Genomic DNA, 17837 nt, shown 5'->3' on the forward strand with positions numbered 1-17837 from the left:
CAGAATCATAGCATCATAGAATGGTTTGGGTTGGAAGAGAACTTAAACACCATCTAGTTCCAACCCCCCTGCCATGGGCAGGGACACCTCCCACTAGAACAGGGTGCTCATGCCCCATCCAACCTGGCCTTGAACACTTCCACGGATGGGGCATCCACAGCTTCTCTGGGCAACCTGTTCCAGCGCCTCACCACCCTCATCATGAGGAATTTCTTTCTAATATCTACTCTAAATTTCCCCTCTTAGTTTAAAGCCATTACTCCTTGTACTATATCACTACACTCCCTGGTAAAGAGTCCCTCTCCATCTTTCTTGTAGGCCCCTGTTGGGAGACCAATATAAGGTCTTCCCAGAATGCTTAGGAATAAATATGAAGAGGGTACAGTTTTTGATCTTTCAAATAACGAAAGTGAGACTGAGTAGATTATAGTTTCACTGGTTCTTCTTGTCTTTTTTAAAGATCCACATAATATTATTTTTTTTTCCAGTCATATGGGACCTTCCCTCTGTGTCATCGTTTTTCAAAAATAATGAACATAAGCATTACAATTACACTGGTGAACTCCTTCAGTATTTTTTTGATGAGTTGCACCCAGCCCTATAGATATGAATACATCCAACTTCTTTTAATAATTCCAGCTTCACTACGTAGTAAGCTCGGACTTCCCCACTGTTGGTTATCCCTTACCTTCTCAAACACTGTTGGAAGATATGGTTGCCTGGGTGGAATTTATGTCTATGAAGACTGATGCAGAAAAGGTGCTGCATACTTAAGTGCTTTCTGTATCATAGAATCATAGAATCATGGAATCATTAAGGTTGGAAAAGACCTCCAAGATAATCTAGTCCAACCATCCCCCTACCACCAATATTACCCACTAAACCATCTTGCACTAGGTTGTCTCTCACATTCATTGGTAGACACATTTTCCCTGAGTTCTCTTGTGCACCATACCTGCAGAATTCTTATGCTTAATGTCCCTAAGTACCCAAGCAATGTTTCTGTATTACTGTTTTATTGACAGTCCTTGTCTCCATCTCTTGTAAACTTTTTAGCTTAGTTCATCAGCAAGTTCACAGCTAAGATAAAATTCTTAATCTTCTTGCAAAGAACAAGGTGGTTTGTTCCTGAGGTCTCATTAGCTTTCTTTTCAACACTCACTACCTCTCCCAAGCACAGCTACTTCCAAGCATATTCTAACTAGTGATTCTGTGAATAAGATGAATTCTAGTCTTATGAAATCTAGAGTAATAAATTCTGCTGCTTACCTCCCCAGCTTTCCACTAGATCCTTCACACAGTCAATACGTGGTTGCTGCAGCCTGAAATGCCATCCAGGATCGTATTCATCAGTAGTTTATCCCTGCTTCCAGAACTCAGCATTGCCCCTCCATCATTTACATTAGGTTATTGTCATTAGTACAGTCTAAGAACTTCCAGTATTGCTTGCCCAGTGCTGTTGCCCTCCCAGCAGATGTCCACATGGCTGAAACCCTGCCTAAGGAAGAGGAGACTTGCTAGTTGTTTGCAGACATCATTTTCCATTACTTTGTCTTGATCAGGTGGTCTATAACAGACCCCATAACAACATGATTCATTTTTATCTCATCTTGATGCACATCTACAGTTTCACTTTGGAACACTGCATAAACAAGGAGTACCTTAAGATAAAGCATAAATCCCCTTCCTCATTTTCCATGCCTATTCCTCTTAAATAGCCTGTACTCTCCCATGACCATGTTCCAATAGTGTACACTATACCACCATATCTCCATGATTCTGACCATGTTCCCCTTCTCCATTGGGGAAATTGTATTAGCAATTTCTTCTCTTTGTAGCTCCTTCCTCTTCCTATGATGAAGCCAACTTCACTCACCTCTCACACTCTTGTCATCAGGTTAGCAGTTTCATTGCAAAGACCTTCCTTCTTATTCCTCAAATGCAGATGTCCAAAGATCTAGAGGAATTCAAAGATGAAGTTAAGTTTCCAAACTTGGTGTGGAAGCGCCTACTTTAAAATCTATTTGGATATCACAGGACTGCCAGGTGATGAATGTAATCCTATGGTATTAAAAGGACTCATAGGGAAATCAAGGGAACTACAATGAAGTAAGTCTGATATTTGTACTTGGCAAATCAGAAGCACTGTAATATAGAGTAAGAATAATAGACACAGGAAAAAGTGACAGTCTTTCATTTGTATTTGTAAAGGGAAGTCATACTTCTCAAACCTGCTGGGTTCTTTGAAGGTCAGATAAAGTATGTAGATAAGGAGATTTAACTATTAAGACTACATCTTCAATGCTAAATAAATCTAGTCCTGAGTGCAAACTCTGGTATCAAGAAAACTGGTATCATCAGTCTTGCATCCAGCACTCAGTGCTTGTGAGTGACCACCAGAATTTTCTGGCTGTTTCAGCATAGCCTAACACTTTACTTGGGTCTCTTCTTTTTAGCAAATGCCTACTTTCCATTCCATACCAACTAAACAAAGTATAAATCTGTAGCTTCTCCCCTGAAGTTTTTAATAAGTGATATAAACAATGGTGTGAAAGGAAAATTGTGAATTGCAGCACTGAGATCTATGTCAATGTTGATCACAAAAAATAGTTCATTAGCTGGCAGAGCAGTTTCAAATGGAAAAACCCTTATCCTTTGGACTAGAATTGGAGGTAGCAGAAACTGATAATGGCATTGAGAGAAAATAGAAAAAGAGTGTGAGGACAACATGGGAAGCTCAGAACTCTCAGGAGAAACCACACCAAAACTATTGTTTTTCTGTTGTTGCTGCTGTTTTGTTTTTTACTGTATCCTCCAGTTGTTCTTTCTGGAAGATAAAGATCATATTATATCATACTGGCAGGCAAACTATCTTGAAGAATTTCCTTCCACAGATTTAAAAATCTTGGCCATAGGGGTAAAAAGCATTGGTCTACACACCATGGGCTTCAGATTTATTTTAATTTATAGAGATAATCAGTCCTACCCAAGTGATAGATTTCTGACAAGACCTACTGGGCATTCCAGCTTCTTGCGTAGGAATTACTCAGTAATCTAAATTACTGCATCTAGACATCACATGAGTTTATCTCCAAAGTTTTCAGTGAGATAGGCCACAAAAAACTGGACAATTTCCTCTGTTCAAGTGTGGGTCAGCCAAGAGATTACCTGTCTTTGGGAAGGGAGGGATCTGCTGAAAGAGGCAGCAATTGCAATGGAGGTTTGTATAACTGCTAAATGACAAATCAAAACACAAATCAACAGAACATATGTAAGCATTTAGTTGGCTTTGAGAGTATTTTATTATTTTTAACTCCTTCTTCAGAGAATTTCTGCTCAGCAAACCCAAGGCAATTTTTTGCTAAGCTTCAAAAAGGGCACCTGTAGACATGCACAGATCTATTTTTGTACTTTTCCAATCTGTAATTTCATTAAATATATATATATATATTCATTCAATAAGTAAGAGCTAGACCTGGAGAACACTTCCCTGAACACATCCTCTTGTCTCCTTGTGAACCTTCAAACCCTGTCCTATCAGGCAGTCAAGTTCACATGAGGTGCACTTGACCTCTTGCACTGGGCGCTCCAGCCCTCAATACCTCAGCATTTTGAGCAACACAACCCCAATCCAGCAGCTCAGCCATGTTCAGGCTTTCAGAAGATGAAGGACCTGCCACTGATCGTCCTCTCTCCCTGTCATGCAGTTCCTTGGCACTTGTATTTCAGACACAACCCAAGTTTGTCACAGCCCACCCAGCGTGGCAGCAGCAAGAGCCTCACTATGGCCACACAAAGTTTGACTGGCTCCAGGGCCCCTCACTTGCTCATATCCTATCTTTGCAGGACAGCAGATTCCTGATGCTGTAATGGACATATGCTATGCAGTACTGGGAATTTCCTCTACAAAGCATTCACTGTGACCATGAGTCCTTCACTACTGCATCACAGCTCTTCCTGGAGCACAGAGTACTTTGCTTTTCCAACTCTAATTCCTTGAAAAGCAAAGGAAAATTCACACAGCAGGGGAAAAACACCTTAAATAAGCAAATATTGGTCCAATTCCCACTGAAACTACTTTGTTCAACCCATTTTCCATACTAAAACCCAGCAGAAACAGCCAAACATATCTGTAATGCCAGCTATTTTTCAGCACCAAAATAACCCATTCCTCACAGGCACTCAGATACCTTACCAAACACAACTGCGCTATTCCAGAAACACCAGCTTTTGGCTGTGATATGACTTGCCTTGCCTTGTGTTCAATGAGTATGAGCTGAGAAGATACAGGCACTCATGAGCTCTGGTTAAGTATGAAGGTGGAGCAACATCAAAGACTCCTGAGTTTACGGCCCAATGCAAACTACTTTCAGCTCTGCTTCTTAGAACAACTGCATTAACCTTGCAATCTGTCTTGTAATCTGTAGAAGGAAATTCCACATCCAGTATCTCCATGTCATTATCATGAAACCATCTATAGACTTCCTGTTTAGGTCCTCTGCTCCTTCTACCCTGGACCAATCTGAGCAGGACCTCCTGGCTAGTTGCAATGACAGGAGAAGATGCATGGCTACAAGCCACTGGCCTGGCCTCCTCTTCAGACCCGTTGGTCTTCTTTTCTGCCCAGAGAGAAGCAAGCAAAGTCAACCCAGATGGACCATGTGGGAATCAACAAGGAAAGTTCAAGAAGGCATCTTCTTAGGACTCAACATGTTTGATGTAAGATTTAACCTTAGCAGCTGGTTAATTCCAGTAGAGAAAAGAACTGTTGGTGAGTTCTCATCTAAGTCTTTGAAGAAACACAGCATCAAGGTCACCATCACACAGTCTGTGCTTTCACAACAATATTGGGTACCTTTGATACAGTCATTAGATTCCTTTAATCATGCAGCCATCCTAAAGCAGCTGCACAGTGAACAGTTTGAGGAGATATATTCAAGTCAGATGGGCATCCAGTCAAGGACTGGAAAAATGGGACATCCTGATCCATGAAGTCTCCCCAAGAAATGGAGGATGTTTTTCAAAAGATAACTAGTTTCTTCCTTTGCACTGAGAGATCCACAGGCTCTCCCACATTCCTTCATGAAGCTTTTCTTGATCAGCATCACTGGTATAGATATTTCACCTGACTTCAAAGATGGAGGGAATTCATTCACATCAGAAATGAACAGGAAATCTGAAGATGGCACTGATTTCACCCTGTCCCCTCAAAGTTGTGTCACCAGCAGTTCCCCCTAGCAAGAGACATGGCAAATTTTGCTCTTGTCCAAATGGAGCTTGATGTAGAAGAAGTAGGAGAGCCAAAGAGTGCCTAATGGTCACAGCTTGCAGCTGTGACCATGTTACCCCACCTGTACTAGTGAACGGAATTAATTTCTTGGTCTCCACACAGCTGGATGAGTGCTTTTCTTAGCTCAATATCTGCACTTCCAAGGGGTGGTAGATCACAGACTCCCTCAGCAGCCTTCACTATATCTCATCCATAAGAACAAATATAGGAAGGAAAGCTGAAAAGATCCACAGAATCAGCACGGCTATGCCACAAGCAAAAAGCAACCCAGCTGTCCTCCAGTTCCTAACAGGGGTTTACGCAATTGTTATTGCATCCCTTAGGCTGTTATTCCCACAGCACCTTGCAGCTCCTGTGCTACTTCACTATTGTAGTTAAACCCTGGAAGGCAGCTAATTGCCACACAGCTGATTGTTCACTCTCCCAGTGGGATAGGGGAGAAAACTGGAAAGATAAAAGTGAGAAAAGTTGTGTGTTGAGATCAAGACAGTTTAACAGATAAAGTAAAAACTGCACATGCAAGTTAAAAGCAAAATAAGGTATTCATTCACTACTTCCCATCATTAGGCAGATGTTTAGCCACTTCCAGTAAAGCAGGACTCCATCACATATACCAGTTACTTGGGAAGACAAATGCCATAACTCCAAACCTACCCCTTTCCTCCTTCTTTCCCCCAACTTTTATTGCTGAATATGATATCATATGATATGGAATGTCCTTTTGGTCAGTTGGGATCAGTTGTCATGGCTGTTTCCTCCCAACTTCCTGTGCACTCCAACCTGGCAGGGCATGATGGGGAACAGGGAAGACCTTGACTCTGTGTAAGCACTGTTCAGCAACATCTGTAACATCGGTTTGTTATCAACACTATCTGTCACCACAAATCCCAAACACAACATCATATGAGCTACTATGAAGAAAATTACACTTGTTCCAGGAAAACAAAACAAAACAAACAACAACAAAAAAAAAAGTACCCTCATCAAAAAGATTTCAAGGAGAACTGTTCTAAGACAATGACTGTATTACTAGGAGCTGTGCACTCAGAAATACGGAATGGTGTCTGATGTGATTCCCACTCCATTAACATGTAGAGATCGAGCACCTGTCAACTTTTGTTTGTAAGAATCACAGTTCCCTCTTCTACAGCATCTGAGCTGTGAGCCCAAGGCTTCTGACTCCATTGAGTCCATACACAGACAACCTGGGTTGTCGGAGATTTTGAATCATCCCAGTACCAACTAAAGAGTAAATTGCCTCACAAGATGAATGGCACTCTAGAGTTTGGGTTCAGCTTCTAGCATTAGCCTCCTGCTATTTTTGAGAATGCCTGCAAAGTGGGAAGGGTGAAAACCAGCACAAAGGATAATGAGTTCAGAGTAGAGCAGAGAATCCCTTGTCTACAAAAGTCAGCCCCAGCATTAACTACCTTCTGCCTGTTAGCCCCATGGATAAAGCATTTGCCCAGGAAGTCAGTCTGTGTTCAGCACTCTCCTCAGCACAGAAGGGATGTGCATGCTCAGCACCCTTAACTTGCCTCTGAAATCTTGGTCCTAGTTTCCACAGAGACAAGTGCACTGAGATGTGTTCCTCCTGTCTCATGCTTACCATTTTTCTGGGTAGCTAGCTCTAGCACTAGCTGGCTTCATGATTGCCTATATCACGTGAGATGATTTCCTGAGGTGTTTCCAAACTTGAATGGTGCTGGGTGGTGAACTTGTTTGGAGCTGAAAAATCTCTGAGTACAGTGTGGAGGTCTTCCATGCTCTTAGCTGTACTGAAGAGGACTAGACATCTGTTTCTTAAACATAGGTGTCCAAGAACTTACTCTGTCTCTCTTCTCTTCTGGCCTTTCTGCCACCCACTGTGCCCATGTCCCACTGGATGCAAGAAGGCCTTCTTTGAATTTAGCAAAAATCATAAAATCATAGAACGGCTTGGGTTGGAAAGGACCTTAAAGATCATCTAGTTCCAACACCCCTGTCAAGGGCAGGGATGCCACCTATTAGATCAGGTTGCTCAGGGCCTCGTCCAACCTGAGCTTGAACACCTCCAGGGATGGGACATCCACAACCTCTCTGGGCAACCTGTTCCAATGCCTCACAACCCTCTGAGTGGAGAAGACCTGGATGAGACCAGCACCCATCACTTTCAGCCTATCTCTTAAGTTTCTGCATTACTGTGTAGAGGTTGCTGTGTGTGCAGTGGGGCTGTGTGGGCATATGGGTCACGTAGATCATCTTTGAGGACTGTGCCAGAGGAGAAAGGAATCTGTCAGGCTCTACATTCCTGCTGCCCTGGCCATTGACATTAGCTGCTTCTTTCCCAGGAGCTCTTCCATTTATTTAGTCCTTCCTCCACCAATTTCTCCAGCTAGGCCTTCCTTCTTTACATCCACATCCCCCAGCTGCTTATGCCCTGCTGGCAGCTCTAGCTATCTGCTCCAATTAATCCCTTCAGCACTGATGACTGAGTTGCTTCTTCAGGGTCTTCTGACTTGAGCAAGACCCATGGAGCAACCAGAAAGTCTCTGCTACTGAATGGGTGTGGATGATAGAAACCAATGAACCCACACAAAACAATAACACCTCTCCATGCATCCTGAGGTACTTGTCTCTTGACAACAGCACCACATTATTCCAGCTCACGTACTTCAGGCAGATGGCAGAGCAGAAGATTTTCAGCCTGCCCTCTACCATGAGTGAGGATGTCTGGCTTATTTCATGTGAGAAGCACTCAGGAAGAGGTCAGGTCAACCAGGTCTCTGCTTACAGACCTGGAAAAAAATGATGCAGATAAATTAGCATGATATTTTGTCCTCATCTGGGCTGAACTTGGGCAGGATTTTCACAGGTTTACTCTTCTTCATCTTTGATCCATCAGGTGTGTTGCAGCTATTAAAGCTAAAAGCAGCCTTTTGACTCTTGCCCTCTTTTTGGAGCTCAAAGCTACCCTGGTAAATTGGCAATCTCACTCTGTATAGGGTCAGCCTTCTCGTGGTACTTCCTCCAAGTTCTTCCCCTCCTTTCTCTGTCTTTTCATCCAAAATCCACCTACCAGAAAAGTTGAGTTTCTGCTCCTCATTTAGTGCAAAGGAAGGTTTCTCCATTGCTTTTAGGATGTGACTGCTGGTGTAAATCCTGTCACTGGTTCTGCCTGAGACTGTATGCCTTTGAATCTTTCTTCAACCTGAACCAGGTTGAATTCATATCCCTGATTCAGCTTATTTAGCATTTTGAGTAACTCTCCCCAGCTGATCTGGGATTGTTCCTCAAAATCTTCTGAAGCCATTAGTTCACATATGTATGCTATGAGGTGTTGCTGCACAGACCTCCCAACAGTTTCTCATTTGTGAGAGTACAGGCAGCAGGGAAAAAGTTACTTAGCATGAGGAACAATCATTCTGCTTTCTTTTTCTGCTTTTATTTCTGTATGCTCCTTAACTTTAGGATGCAGAGACACTGCCCTCATCTCTTTCATTTCCCCTGCATCTGCTGAACCTTTTGGCATTATGTGCATAACAGTAAATGGCAGCCATTTCCTAAGCCCTCCTCTCAGCAGTCAGTATTTTCACAAATTTTTCAAAAGGAATGTTAGGTGTTTTATTTTTAAGTGTGGATTCCCTAAATTCACTTCTACCGAGAAATAAGCATTGAATAACATTCTGGTTATATTCTATCTTGTTATATAGATAATATGTTTCAGTGCCTTGATTCTGCCCGAACATGTATGGTAATGTGAGATCTAGTTAATAAAAGACCACTTTCTGGTCTTATACTTTTTTTCACAAGATTATGTAATTCATACAAGGTGGAATAGTATCTCCCCAGAATCAATGGCATTCTTTCTATTCTGGAATGAGGGTATTAATATACAGCACTTTCCAGGTAAAATAATAAACCATTACCTCAAAACAGCAGAAGCTGAAATAGTGACAGACCCTCTCCCAGGGTAATGTGGAATAGTCAATACCTATGACTCTTGCAGCACACTTACAGAATGGACTCTGAAGTTCATAGAATCATAGAATGGTTTGTGTTGAAAGGGACCTTAAAGATCATCTAGTTCCAAGCCCCCTGCCAAGGGCAGGGTTGCCACCCACTAGATCAGGTTGCCCAGGTCCTCATCCAAGTTGGTCTTGAACACCTGCAGGCATGGGGCATCCACAACTTCTCTGGGCAACCTGTTCCAATGCCCTACCACCCTCATAGTAAAGAACTTCTTCCTTATATCTAATCTAAACCTAGCCTCGTTTAGTTTAAAGTCATTTCTCCTTGTCCTATATCACTACACTCACTGACAAAGAGTCCCTCCCCAGCTTTCCTGTAGCCCCCTTTAGGTACTGGAAGGCCACTATAAGGTCTCCCAGGAGCCTTCTCTTCTCCACACTGAACAACCCCAGCTCTCTCAGCCTCTCTTCACGGGAGAGGTGCTCCAGCTCCTTGATCATCTTTGTGACCCTGCTCTGGACTTGTTCTAATATGCCCATGTCCTTCTTGTGCTGGGGGCCCCAAAGCTGAAAGCAGTGCTCCAGGTGGGGTCTCACAAGAACAGAGCAGAGGGGGAGAATCACCTCCTTCACCCTGCTGGCCATGCTTCTTTTGATGCAGTCCAGGATATGGTTGGCTTTCTGGGCTGCAAGCACCCATTGCGAGCTCATGTTGAGCTTCTCATCAACCAGCACACCCAGGTCCTTCTCATCAATGCTGCTTTCAGTCCACTCTCCGCCCAGCCTGCATTTGTGTTTGGGATTGCCCCAGCCCAAATGCAGGACCTTGCACCTGGCCTTGTTGAACCTCATGAGGTTATCACAGGCCCACCTCTCAAGCCTGCCCAGGTCCCTCTTGATGGTGTCCCTTCCCTCCAGCATGTCAGCTACACCAGACAACTTGGTGTCATCGGCAAACTTGCTGAGGGTGCTCTCAATTCCACTGTCCACGTCACTAAGATATTAAATCATGCCGGTCCCAATACTGACCTCTGAGGAACACGACTCATTACTGATCTCCACCTGGACATTGAGCTGTTGACCGCAACTCTTTGAGTGTAATCATCCAGCCAATTGCTTACCCACCAAGTGGTCCATCCATCAAATCCATGGCTCTCCAATTTACAAATATATCATGGAGGACAGAGTCAAATGCTTCGCACGAATCCAGGTAGGTGATATCAATTGCTCTTCCCCTATTCACCAGTGCTCTAACCCCATCGTAGAAGGCCACCAAATCTGTCAGGCACAATCTGCCCTTAGTGAAGCCATCTTGGCTGTCACCAATCACCTCCTTAACAAGTTCCCTGTCTTGGTCATGTTTTAATAATAATAATAACAACAACAACAACAACAACTCTTTGCAGGATTTCCAGCTTGCAAGTGCTGTTGTTGGCCATGCTGTCATTATGCTAGGATTTTCCTAGACACATCAGTTGTCTCTGTAGCTCCTGCTGAACATTATGACAGAATGCCCAAGCTCTGCTCTAGCAGCATTTCTGCTGCCCTCAGTGTAAAATGAGAGCTTGCAGGAATGTTAGCACAGGACAAGCAGAAATGTCAGAGCACTGCTCTGTAGAGAAACATCTCATCCCTACACTTCTGCTAGGATGTGGCTTGACACAACCCTGGAGATGGTAAGAGCATATTTTCCATATTAAAAGGATATTTATCAATTCAGTGTAGACCTCCTAAGGTGCATGCTTTCAGTGTTCCTGCAGAATATGCTTAGTCCATATTTTTTATGTTGCCTGGTTAGGAAATGTGCCATTAAACTAACATTTCTGGTAAATGCGCCTGAAGAAATGGGGTGAGAGAATTGCTGGAAGCAATAAATACTTTCCCACGAAGAGTTACTTAGGATCATAATGAATGAGACTTAAAACCCACAGGTTGAAAGTAGTGTGTGTTGCCCATTCTTTACCATGGCGAATACGATCAAAAATTTCTGTTTACACATGAGCACTTGTGAAGACAGGCTAAAGTCACAGGCTGGTTATAAAGGAATGATGATGTCCTTGCTATCCCCTCACCGTTGTGCTCTCCTTAGAAACTAATTTCTGCAGTTCCTAATGCAGTTGTGATTTACCTTCACTGCATGTAAAGGAAGAGGAATGTGTCTGTCATAGGAGGCACACTGGTGACAGATTTGTTGGTAAGTAGCTTCTGACAGAGTGCTACTCTTGGAAGTTCCTAGAATGAGTTAACCAAACATTAAAGGCAAATAAACCACACAGCCAGTGATTAGAGAATGAGCAGCTTTCAGATATGCACCGCAGGTGCACCTTTATTCAAATTCCTCTTGTCTGCACAGCTAACATCAGTGGAAGAGATCTGGGCAGCACTTTCTGGACAAGAAAATGATATTCAGGGTGCCCTTTCCATAATTCAACAAAGCAGCTGAGGGGCTCCTGTTACAGAGCAGGTGAGTGGGGTTCACAGGCTGGGAGACTACTTGATAGAAAAAGTGATGGAAACAGCAAGTGGCAGGAATCAGAGAGGAGGAAGGAAGGGGAAGAAAAGGAAAGTAGGGAAGGAGAATGACATTTACCCCTGCAGGCAACATAAAATAAGTGGTACTAATGATATCAAAAGTCCATGTAGCCCAACTTTCTGTCTTTATAAGCAAATCACAGGAAGGAGAGGCATCTTGCATAAGGCAACATAGAGTGACAATTCATTAAAACTCTCCCAGCAGTTTGTATTTATGGAATCCCTGAGCAAGACATGATATCTGGGTATTTAACGGGTCATGATGTATTTTAACCGATTTGTTGGTCTAACATTTTTTGAAACCATTAAATGTTCTCTGAATGTATGGCATATTGTTGTGATCCTCAGCTGAGGCTAACTCAGAGAAAAGCAGACATCCACACATGTATTTTAATTCACTTTATTATTATCTCTGACTGAGTGCTACAAATAGATATATTCTTCTCACTTCAAATTTTTATATGAAGTCATACATTTGAGGAAGTAAAAAAAAAAAAAACTATTAAACTACAGAAAATATCTGCCAGGTGCCAGAGTAGTCTATGCTATAGTTATAGCTATATCTGCAGTTCATCTTTATACTACAGCATGATATTTTCTTTTCTTGAGGTATTTTCTAGATCATCTTTTTCCAAACACTAAGGCTCCTATCACATCAGAGACTCTCCCGCAGCCTACTATGTAACGTTAGCAGATAGATTTCCTAGGTGGTCAGCCTAAATATTTTTTAATTGCTTTCTACATCCATCTGAGATGCAGAGGGAAGCGTACAAGTCCCTGCTCCCTCTGAAGACCAAACCAGACCAGCTCCAGCAGCAGATGGTGACGGTGACATGCCATCACATAGCCAGCAGCCAGGGTGTCAGGGTAGTGGTGCCCTGTGTGGAAGACCAGCACTTGGGGGGGTCTAACTGTGCTTACATTCCCTGTCCTGTGGAGATTACCTGCCCATCCCACTAAAGTCTTTTAGGGACAGATCTTTCTCTCCAAGTGGATTGTCACAAGGTACTTGAAAAGGTTTGAGTTCATCCCAAAGGAGAACTGAACACTGAGCCCAAAGGAAAAGAGAAAATTACTTTGCATCTCAAGGAGGACTGTGGCCTGAAAAAATATACCCCAAATCTGCTTCATCTCAAGGTGCAGTGCCAACTTCAGTCAGTTACTGCTTTGTCAAGCAATACGGGTGTATGTTGCCTTGCTTCCAAATAAGTCTTTCAGGTCCCTCAAAGTGCCTGCTTCTCCCTGAGATGTCTTTCCAGATAGTCTTCTTGGTTGTAGGGTCTAAGAGCAGAGCCATCCCAAAACCCTGCACTGCTCTCTGTCTCATGTATTTGCTAAGCTTGGATTTTTCCTCTTAGTACCCTGATGTATATATGTTTTTCATAGTCCTATCTGTCTTGAAACTCTACTTTTAGACACACAGTTCTGAATTCAAGAGAAATGGGAGAAAGAAACACCTTCTTTTTGTAGGCCCTTTTCCTGGGTGCATGCCAGATTTGTTGGTAAATGCAAGGAGAATTCTGATGTTGAACTGATATTTTTTTTTTTCTCAAATTGTCAGGAAGTTTCTTCCCCTAATACAGAGAACTTTCAATACTGTTCCAATACTGTTATTGGAATAGTGCTTACATACTCAGGAGGAACACATCCTTCTAGCCCAGGAGTTCACAGATCAGAGGTCCTCTGCAGTGGGGCAGAAGCTCTGCCGGAACATATGCACTACATCTATTTTAAACTTTCTCTCAGAGATCGTCCTTTATGGCCATTTTGGAGCTGTGTTTTCCCCATCATCAGTTAACAGCTGTCAACTGACAGGCAGCCCAACTCCATAAATAGCATGTCAATGCAACAGGCTATCCTTCTGCAGTTATGGCAGTAAGTATCTAAGAGGAAGGAACCCTTGGTTTCCCTCCCCTTGGTATGCTATTTGGACCCTGATAATTCAATAATTCATCATAATTTATGGCCTCCCATACATGAATAGTACTGTTAGTTCATCAGAAAACAAACCTGAGAATATGGTTTTTTTCCCTCATGTTCTATCTATATGTGATGTTTGTTGTTTAGACTAGCAGACTGACATATGGCACCGCTAGAGAGATTCATTTTTACCAGTTAAAATATTCTGGAAAAAAAAAAAAACATTAGCCTAACAGGTCCATAAAAAGAACAAAGAGTTCTCGTTTTCAAGGACGTTTACAGTCTTTATTAAATTAAAGGCAAATGATTAAGTTATCGATTTTGAAAGTTGATGTTTTTATGTACTTCAGAGTGTATTCCCCAAACTATCCTTGCTATTCAGGTAAGCAAGTAAACAGAATCCCCAAATGGGAATTCTTTCTATCTGGAAAAAGAAGCTTTTAATAGATAAAATTAATATTTCAGAGATTAACACTTCTACAAAATTTTGATGGGTATTGCAAGGCAAAGTCAGACATATGCACCTTCTCAGAAATTATAGCAATTTTTCTAGACGGGAATAGTAACTATGAAATATAAGCATAAAAATAGACATGAGGATCATCACAGTTTCAGTTGCAAGAAAGCTATTGAATTACTTGTTATTTGTCTATAAAAGTTCATAAGATACCATTTGTTATCTAGACAGTCCTTGAGAGATACTTGACTAATCCTTTAAAGCACAGGCTAAAGGAGATTATGGAAGACTGTGTTAATATATTCTGTACTAATATACAGTATTGCTTATTCAAGTATTTCCTAAATCTTTACTCCACATACTCTTTACTGCAAATACAAAAGTTATGGTCTTGGCCATAGAACCACCTATGTCCCTTAAAAAAATAAATAAATCTTTTCCATGTGAGAAAATTATTTTCATACTCCCATACCCAGTCTTCACATCTCTCATCTCTTGACTTAACAATGAATATCTGTCTATAACTCTTCATACTTGTTTTCTTTATCTTTGTCATTCTAGCTCCTCTCCTCCCTACAATGTGGAAAGATTTTCTCTCTCAGAAGAGTTTTACAAAGGTGCTCTATGCAATGCATCATATACAACCACTAAGATAACCCATTGCTGAGGAAAGCAAACATTTACTTCTAGCACCACAGAAACAGTACTTAGACTAATATAATAATAATATGATAGACTAATATAATAAAAAGACTAATATACTGAGTTATACTATTTTTGCAACTGTTTGACATTGATGGATGTGTATAAGCTTCTGCCCCCACTTCCTTTTCTCCCTGGCTCAGCTGAAATAATGCGTGTATGTCCCTGTCTGCTGTTGTCCTCCCAAAAGCAATTTGTTTCCATTTAGTAAATTTCCTTCCTAAAATTTTAGACAATTTCTCCAGTTTGAAGAGCTAACTGTCCTGATTGCATTTTTTCCTGCCAAAGTGCTCAGATGCCCCTCCCCCACAAGCTCTAAAACTCTTCTCGAAGTATGCAGTGTAACAGCCATCTGAGGTAATAACATCAGGTAATCATAAAATCATAGAACAGTTTGGGATGAAAGGGACCTTAAAAACCACCTTAGTTCCACCCACCCCACACACCCCCAATAAGCCTGGATGCAACCCACTAGATCAGGTTGCTGAAAGCCCCATCAAACCTGGCCTTGAACACCTCCGAATATGGGTAATCCACAGGTTCTGCGGGCAACCTGTTCCAGTGCTTCACTGTACTCACTGGGAAGAATGTTTTCCTAATATCTAATCTAAATCTCTCCTCTTTTAGGATAAAGCTATTGCCCCTTGTCCTATCACTACACTCCATGATAAAGAGTCCCTGACCAGATCTGTTCTGTAGTCCCCCCTTTCAGTACAGGAAGGATGCTATAAGGTCTCCCAAGAGCCTTCTCTTCTCCAGGATGAACAACTCCAGCTCTCTCAGACTGTCTTTGTAGGAGAGGTGCTCCAGTCTTCTGATCATCCTCATGGCCCTCCTCTGGACTTGCTCCAACAGCTCCATGTCCTTCTTTTCTTGGGGGCCCCAGAGCTGAATGCAATACTCCAGGTGGAGTCTCATGAGAGCAGACGGAAGGGGAGAATAACCTCCCTTGACCCGCTGATCACCCTTCCTTTGATGCAGCCCAGGATATGGTTGGCTTTCTGGGCTGCAAACTCACATTGCCAGTTTGGGTAGAGTTTTTCATCCACCAACACCTCCAAGTCCTTCACCTCAGGGCTGCTCTCAATCCATTCTCCATCCAGCCTCTTTTTGTTCTTGGGTTTGTCCTGATCCAGGTGCAGGACTTTACACTGCCATCTTGAACTTCATGAGGTTTTTACAGGCCCACATGTCATGGCCCCTCTATGTGCAACCATCCAGCCAATGTCTTACCCACTGAGTGGTCCATCCATCAAACCCATGCCTCTCCAATTTAGAAGTAAGGATGCCATGCAGGACAGTGTCAGATGCCTTGAACAAATCCAGGTAGATGATATGAGTTGCTCTTGCCTTATTCACGAATGCTGTAACTCCATTGTAGAAAGCCACCAAACTTGTCAGGCATGATTTGCTCTCAGTGAAGTCACATTGGCTGTCACCAAGCACAGTTTCCAGGAGGATTTGCTCCATGATGTTACTGGGCACAAAGGTGAAACTGACTAGCCTGTAGTTCCCCAGGTCTTCCGTTATTCCCTTTTTTAAAAAGGGAGTTATGTTTCCCCTTTTCCAGTCAGTGGGAACTTCACAAGGCTGCCATGACTTCTTGAATATGATGAATAGTGGCTTAGCAACTTCATCTGTCCAGTCCCTCAGGACCCTTGTATGCATATCACCAGGTCCCATGGACTTGTGCACCTTCAGGTTCCTTAGATGCTGTCAGACCTGATCTCCTTCAGTGATCAGGTCTTCATTCTCCCAGTCCCTTTCTTTTGCCTTCTGCAACTTGAGCAGTGCGGTTACTATATATTAATACTCTATATTAGTCACTTTCTGGTGAAGACTGAGGCAAAAAGACATTGAAAACCTCAGTCCAAATGCTAGGTAACCAGGTCTCCTGTTTCCTTATGAAGATGGCCCACATTTTTCCCTAGTATTCCTTTTATCACTGTACAGATTTAATTCTATCAGGGCTTTAGCTTTCCTACACTGATTCCTGGCTGCTCAGACAATTTCTCTGTATTCCTCCCAGGCTACCTTCCTTGCTTCCAACTTTTGTAGGTGTAATTTTTGTGTCTGACTTTGTCCAGGAGCTCTTTATTCATCCATTGATGCATCCGGGTCTTTTAGCCTGAATTCCTCTTTGTTGGGACATATTCCTTCTGTGCTTGAAGGATTTGATCCTTGAATATTAGCCAGCTTTCTTGAACCTCTCTCCATTCCAGGGCTTTGTACCCTTTGTCCCATACTATACCAAACAGATTACTGAAGAGGCCAAAGTCTACCCTACAGAAGTCCTGTGCTGTGAGCTTGCTGTGCACCCTGCAGTCTTCTCTAAGGATCTTGAACTCCTCCATTTCATGGTCAATACAGCCAAGAATCTTAATTACTGTGAGGTGAAAATAACAGTTCATGTGTTGGTGATACTGTGTGGTTCCAAAATCTGTAACTGAATGCCCCTGCTTTAAAACCCAAGAGAAATGCCAGGACAGAATGACCAAGTGCTCTTTACTGGCCATTGTGGATTTTATCCTAGAGACTTCAGTCCCTAGAGGCAAATGTCCCTGCCAGGCTCATGCTAGGACAGTCTGTTTCCATGTCAGTGGCTGTAGTGTAAGGAAATGTCACATTCTGGGCCAGAGACATAAAAACTCCTCCTTGGAGAAGGAATCCACACAGCCAAAACCACGAAGCACAGCTCACCTAGATAAGATGGGCACCTCTGCCGTGCTCCCACCTCAAACTGGCATTCGGGTCTTGGAACCCCCATCCCTGCCCCTGGAACACATTGAGCCTAGGTGTCAGGTCCTCAGCACATGATTCTGCCCCACTGATGTTCTCCTGTTGTGCCACTTGCTAGAGGAGAGACAGCCGGTGGTTCCAGTGTCTGTTAGTGACTGGCCCTACCTCTCACAGCATCTCTGTCTCCCAGGGAGCTGGTCCTGCTCACAGGCCTCAGAGGGCAAGGGGAACCTCATACGCAATTCTT

At 42.7% G+C, this 17837-nt stretch overlaps 1 long non-coding RNA gene across 12 annotated transcripts in view; it reads left to right on the forward strand.

The window, feature by feature from the left end:
* The window catches only part of LOC125184268 (uncharacterized), a 213179-nt gene that overhangs the window by 138329 nt on the left and 57013 nt on the right, over positions 1 to 17837 (forward strand). Inside the window, exons 1-3 of one of the 12 annotated variants that reach the window (XR_010825911.1) lie at positions 10896 to 10916; positions 11594 to 11704; positions 14711 to 14766. The exons of 5 other annotated variants lie outside the window; for them this stretch is intronic. This is a non-coding gene — a long non-coding RNA (uncharacterized lncRNA). Of the gene's footprint in view, positions 1 to 10431; positions 10451 to 10471; positions 10917 to 11593; positions 11705 to 14710; positions 14767 to 17837 lie in introns of those variants that run through there. 6 more of the 12 variants (XR_010825913.1, XR_010825912.1, XR_010825910.1 and 3 more) reach the window with 6 other exon arrangements.

This window comes from Anser cygnoides, chromosome 19 (assembly GCF_040182565.1).
Source record: "Anser cygnoides isolate HZ-2024a breed goose chromosome 19, Taihu_goose_T2T_genome, whole genome shotgun sequence".
Lineage (NCBI taxonomy): Eukaryota > Metazoa > Chordata > Aves > Anseriformes > Anatidae > Anser > Anser cygnoides.